The sequence below is a fragment of the Benincasa hispida genome, chromosome 9, assembly GCF_027475165.1.
Source record: "Benincasa hispida cultivar pf3 chromosome 9, pf3_genome.v1.1, whole genome shotgun sequence".
In the NCBI taxonomy this organism is placed as follows: Eukaryota; Viridiplantae; Streptophyta; class Magnoliopsida; order Cucurbitales; family Cucurbitaceae; genus Benincasa; species Benincasa hispida.
Window position 1 is genome coordinate 2479711 of NC_143486.1, and position 7058 is coordinate 2486768.

The window sequence follows — 7058 nt, forward strand, 5'->3', positions numbered from 1 at the left end:
TGCACACAATGAAGCGATATCTTTAAAAAATCAAAATATTTTTCATTTTATCCTTCAATTATTCAAAACTGAAAACAACCACCCACTTTTACGGTTAATGGAGAAAATAACCAACCACAATTATCATATAATTGTTTAATTATAAATAAATATAATAACTAACTTATCATATTATATTTATAACCTATAGTTTTAATATCACATCACATGTGATATTTAAACCATAGTTCATTTCTCTTTTATTTAATATAAATCAGATTTATATCAAAATCCTCTAATTAATGTATCTCATACATCATATCAATTATATCACATACAATTGAACCAATTTAATCATATCATATATATTCAAATTCCCTCTTGTTAATTTGAACACTTCAAACTGACCCAAAAACTGATTATCAACTTGAATCCATTGAGCTACCAAGGGGACCTTATGGACTTGTAGCTTGAAGATCCAACGATACGTGAATAGCTGATTAAACTCTTTAATCACGAAATCCACCATCCGTTAACTGTCGGGCACTCCACTAAAGACTGACAGTTGCACTCTTCTCACTACATATATATTTCTGTGTCTATTGGATATAACCAATCAACAGTACGATGACCCTTCACAAATCGCGCATAAGTACAGTTGGGCTAATTTACTTTTTTCCCCTTGTAGTTACATCTAACTTCTTAAGTACCACTGATTCTTCTAATGAATAATACATCATAGTTCTACTATAAGTGAACACCTCTCGGGCTATGAGAAAGTGTGTGGCGCCACATCGTTCAAGCCCCAGAATCAGCCCTTAAAGGAGCAATCTATCTACTTACCCCTGCTCGGGGAAGAAGTGAATTCCATCTTGTGTAGCTGAGTTCCCAGCTCCCCAATCAGACGAATCCCCAAAGTGGTAGGTTTGAGTCGACAATCTCGCCACTCGCACCCATGCAAATCAAATGACCACTTTCATAGGCAAGAGTTCCCAACTCACTTAGGATTAAGGTCATGTTACCTATGGTCATCCTAGTGAAATGAAAGTCTTTGTCATGAAGGACGTTATATAACGAGACTAAACATTTTGTGGTCTGGTCTTATACAACCTCCTTTGTATAAGACACCCCCGTTCGAATGTCTCCACATGAATGATCAGGATTAGACCATCTGTAGCACTTTACAACACTTGTAACATCTACAAAGCGGGTCGTATCCGTAGTGCCACTAGGATAAGGTTTCCCTCCTATATCCATATACTACAAACCATTTAGGTTATCACTTAAGGCATGATTCGCTTAAGGCATGATTCGCTTGTATGTTTCCACATACATGTTTAAGTTACAACGATAACCAGGGATCTTAGTTTATTAGTTTGTGGTAAATGCAAATAAAATATCTCATATTTTATAGACAACAGTGAAGAAAATATCTCATATTATTACATCACAAGCGTTTGTTCATATAGGTGTTTACAAACTACGTGACCCTACGAGATTTAGGGCATCAACCCTAACACCCTCAACTCTTGAGGTGAATTTGACCTACTAGATGAACTCTCATCAACAACTTTTGTTAATGTAGTAGGTGTAACGCAGGTTTTGATAGATATGATTGATGATGTTCTATGCTCGAAATGATGCGATACTACCGCTAGATATGCATTAATGATGGGTGTTCACGTAGTATGCCATGCGTTGCACAAGTTTCCTTACAATAAAACCAAGTGTAATTCCATCACAAGTTTCTTGGTGTGACCCGAGGTCGAACACAGGGACTGATTTAGGTTATTGTGGTATGTTTGTGATATATGCGACCAGGTTTTCAATCTTTTTAAAAATGTGTTTGTACAGGTATATAAATTGCGATAAAATAAAGTAAAGCAGTAAAGATGCGATAATAAAATAAAATACAATAAACCTAAGCTAGATGATACAAGATATAGGCTTCATGTTACACAATTCTAGGGTCAAGGCTGGCTGTGAAAGTTGTGCAAAGAGGTGGAATGCGGCGGCAAGTCTTATGAACATAATAGAAAGAGAAAGACAAATAATATAAACAACGCAAGTTCTCAATTGTGTTGAAGCTACAAATGTTGTTCCGCTCTTCTCTTGGCGTACACCTTTCAGTGATCGGCCGCGCTCCCACATGTCTGTGGTGAAACAGAGACTAACGTAATGAACACAAGGTTACTTCCATGTCTGGAAGTACTACTCGCTTTAGTTAACGTATTCTTCTGACCTTCTCTCGATAGATCAGAATGGCATCTTCACTTCTGCTCTCACAGGTAAAATGCTGTCTAGCATGCCTTAGCTAAACGCATTTTATATCTTTAACACAGATTAAGTACTTGGTTAATACATATTGCTTATCAGGGAATTAAGAAGACATCATGAAGAAAGTGATTGACGAGTAAACAGAAATAGACAGAAAAAGATAAATGAAAGCTATCGAAACATTTAATATCTCTATTAAGTGTTTGATACATGGTGTGTGAATGAATAGATAAAGGAAACATGAAATACAACGATGAAAGAGATAGAACAGATACAAACAAGTGACAATGTCTTGGCACTGATTCGATGAAGATCTGCTTGCCAGATAGGATGGATTTTATGGTAGGAAGAGCTTCCCTCTCAGGCTTGCTCTACCGGTAGCAGGGATCTTTGCACAGAGCTTTCAGTCGAGTGTTTCGCAAATTAGATATGAGATTCACCTCTTGGCCTTATCTCGTCTTCTTTCCGGATTTCTTCACTTAAGCACTCAGCTCAACCTTTTCTCTCAACAGTTTTGCAGCATTTACCCCGTATCCCATAGCATTCCTTTTTCTCTAAAATCTATGGGGTATTTATAGGTGCAGGTCTTTGACTCCGACCTTGTGGTCCCCACTGATGGTTATGGTAATTTCGAAGATTGAGGGATATTATTCCTTCTGTTATGCAATCAGACCGTCAATTTTGCACAACCGTTAGTTGTACACGTGTCTCAATCCTCCACTTTTGCGTTGCTCAGCTGCATCTTTCGATCATGGATTCGCATGCGGTGTTGTTTTTATTACCACATGCGGTTGAAACACAGCTCTGGATCGACTATCGCATTGCGCCGTCATTGCGGTAATTATCTCTTCATTGTTGACTAACAGGCGCAATGTGACAGAAATGCGTTGATCAGTTTCTCGTGAACCTTGAGCGCAAGCGGTGACTTGGTCTCCTGCAAAATAGAGTAAAATTCGGCTTGTCTTCCATCTTTATGGTGTTAGTGGGTGTAATTGCAAACATTTATAATTATTGTAATACTAGGCTAATTTTCATAAAATCGGCGCATATTTACTAACTTTTGGCCGCAATATCTAGATAAGGTGGCATAAATAACTTGTATTTCTACAATTTATCACACCCCCAAATTTAGATATATGCTTATCCTCAAGCATATTTTCTACTAAGGAAATCATGCTCAATTCCTATCCTCTATTTTTGCGACGATTGGTTGCTTCGAATGTTACACTTAGGCACATTACTTGACATCGCAATTTCCTTCTATCCTTGCTAATTCTTAGCAAGCCCTACTTTATTCTTCTATATGACAAAATTCTACTCAAAGATGCTTTTCTAGTTTTCAAAATAGAATGTTTATCTCTTCTTTTTCAAAACAACTTGATGTGTCTATATGCGGTAAGCAAAACTTTGCGTCATTTCTTTATTTAGAGACTGTTGGTCATGGTTACACTCTTCGTTTTGGCTTATCCCCACGGGTGTCATGCGGACATCCATGACTATTGTGTGCCAGTTTAAACTTCAACTCATGATAATCAGAGAAGTTGTCTCTTACATTCTTTTGTTTTTGTTTTTGTTTTTTTTCCATACTACGTTGTTCTTGGAAACCCACCTTCGTTTTGGCTTGCTCCTACGGGTGTCATACGAACATCCAACTACAAGCAGGCTCCTTTCACAACTAAACTCTTATCAGGTTGGGACAGTTTTGAGGTTTTCCCTTGCATTGACATTGGAGTTGTGCATAAAAATATATATATTTTTTCATTTTTAATTAAAAATGGACACATTTTCTTAGATACAGCATAATCTTGATCTCATTTGCTTAGACCTTCCCCACCCCTAAATTTAAAGATGAGCAAGGTCCTTATTGTGTTATTTGGAGAGACTAGACAAACACTTAGAAGAAATTTTCAAAAAGAAGGTTTGAGCAAAACTTTGAAAGATAAAAGGTAAAGTACTGCTAAACTAAGAATTAACTAAGAGTTAGTCAGAATTTACTAAGTATGGGAAATGTTTCTAAGTATAAACATGTAATACATCATAGCAATGCAATGAAGATCGTAAAAATAAGAGATTTAGAATGTCACAAAAATTAACAAAGGAAGATAAAGACAGAGGCACAGGTAAAAAGTGGGGTAAATATATACTCTGATTGTATTGACTATTAACAAGTTATACAAATAAATTACAAATGAACGCATTACAAAATTTTCTATTGCCTATGCAAGAGTCAAAGAATTTGATTACGTTACAAATTTGATTCAGAAGGGTGCATGATTCAAAATTCACACCATACTTCCAATAAACGCAGATACTTTTTTCCGAGGACAGGCAACACGCATACATCCCCGCAACACACCCCTTAACCAACACATTTCTGGAGGATACCTCAACATAGTGCATTTGGCTAAGGACGGGCAAAGGACATATGCGAGCGCAACACACCCCTCATAGCAATGCATTTAGGTGTACTGGATGCACAGTGTCGCTTACTTATTACACCCACCCTCTCATAGTTTACTTTTCTGTCCTCTTAATTCATCAAAAACGCCAGTCGAAAAGACCTTGCGGTGATTTATCCAATCATTCACAACAATTATATGACCGGTGCTACTAAATTTAAGATATGGAGGTACATGCGAAATTAAATTGGAAGGAAATACAAAAATATTAAAGACTGATTCTACTGAACAGTAATTGACGGAATTTAGAAAACGGTAAAAGAAAGCTGTAAAGAAAGCGAGTAAACATAGATAGGAAGGTCGATTGAAATAAGTTCTTAGAGTTACCGCAATCGCTTTCCCTGCAAGCGGTTTAATCCTGCTTGCCCAAGTCAATGGTGTCCATGCGTCGATCGAAGTCGCCTCCATAGTAGGGTTTAATCCGTTGACCATTGACTTTGAATGCGTTGTTCCCATCTAAAGTTGTTAATTCCATTGCGCCATGAGGAAATATTGTCTTGATTCGGAATGGCCCAGACTAGCGAGACTTCAACTTTCCTAGAAACAATCGCAAATGTGCGTTGAAGAATAATACCTACTGACCTTCGGTGAATGTCTGGTCGTGTATGTGGTCATCATGCCATTTCTTTGTCTTCTCCTTGTATATCTTAGCATTTTCATAGGCAACCCTTCGTCATTCGACCAACTGATTCAATTGCAGCTTCCGGACTTTCCCCACACTGGCTAAATCAAACTTCAGCTTCTTGCATGCCCACATCGCCTTATGTTCCAACTCAAGCGACAGATGACAAGCTTTTTCGAAGACCAGGGCGTACGGAGACATGCCAATTGGTGTTTTATAGGCGGTCCTGTAAGCCTATAGTGCTTCATCAAGCTTGGGTGACCAATCCCTCCTGGCAGTATTAACTACCTTTTCCAAGATAGTTTTGATTTCTCTATTATAAATCTCTACCTGCCCATTAGTCTGCAGGTGATAAGCAGTTACAACTCGATGGCTGACGTTGAATTTAGTCAACAGGTTGGCAATTATGCGATTAATAAAGTGAGAGCCCTCGCCGATGATTAAGGCCCAAGCATCCCATATCGAGCAAAAATGTTCTTCTTTAGAAACTTTGCCATAGTGGCTGCGTCATTCTTGGTACATGCGATGGCCTCAACCCATTTTGATACATAATCTACCGCAACAAGAATATATTGATGACCTTCTTATGGTGGAAATAGGCCCATGAAGTTAATTCCCCAAACATCAAATAATTCAACTTCTAAGATTGATGTCAATGGCATTTCGTTTCTTTTAGACATATTCCCTATCCTTTGATATCTGTCGCATTGCACAACATCAGCATGGCATCCTTAAATAGTGTTGGCCAAAAGTAGCCGCACTGTAAGACTTTTGTTGCGGTCCTTTGCCCCCCAAAATGTCCTCCATATGGGGACTCATGACAGAGCTCTAAAATGTGCTTGGCTTCATGCTCAGGAACACATCGACGTATTATATGATCAGGTCCTTGTCGATATAAGAAGGGATCATCCCAAAAGTAAAATTTGGCATCATGTCTTAGCTTCTTTTTATGCTGGTATGTACAATCATCCGGTAGTTGACCACAAACTATGAAGTTTACTATGTCCACATACCAGGGAACATCAATGTCTACTGCCATCAGTAGCTCATCGGGGAATCTTTCCTCAATATCTTTTTCTGTCCCTTGAACCTCGCAGTTTTCCAATCTTGACAAATGATCTGGGACTTGGTTCTCGGTGCCCTTCCGGTCTTTGATTTCTAGGTCGAACTCTTGCAGGAGCAACACCCACCGTATCAGCCTCGATTTTGCATCCTTCTTCGTCATTAAATACTTAATCGCAGAATGATTCGTATACACCACCATGTTCGTTCCGATTAGGTACTATCGGAACTTCTCCAGTGCAAACACCACTGCGAGCATTTCCTTTTTAGTGGTCGTATAGGTCTCCTGCGTTTCGTTCAGTGTTTTGCTCGCATAATAAATAGGATGCAACACCTTATCCTTGCGCTGACTCAAAACTGCGCCTACAGCATATCCCCTGGCATCGCACATCAGGGCGAATGGTTGCGTCCAATCGGGCGCAATCAAAATGGGTGCGGAAATGAGTACATCTTTCAATGTGTTAAATGCTTTGATACAGGCTCATCAAAATTATACTCGCGGTCAGCTTCAAGAAGTGCACTTAAGGATCTTGCGATCAAGAAGAAGTTGCGAATAAATCTTCTATAAAACCCCGCGTGTCCCAGAAAGCTCCTAAGTGTTTTTACGTTCACAGGTGGGGGTAATTTGGAAATTGTGTCAATTTTTACCTGGTCAACTT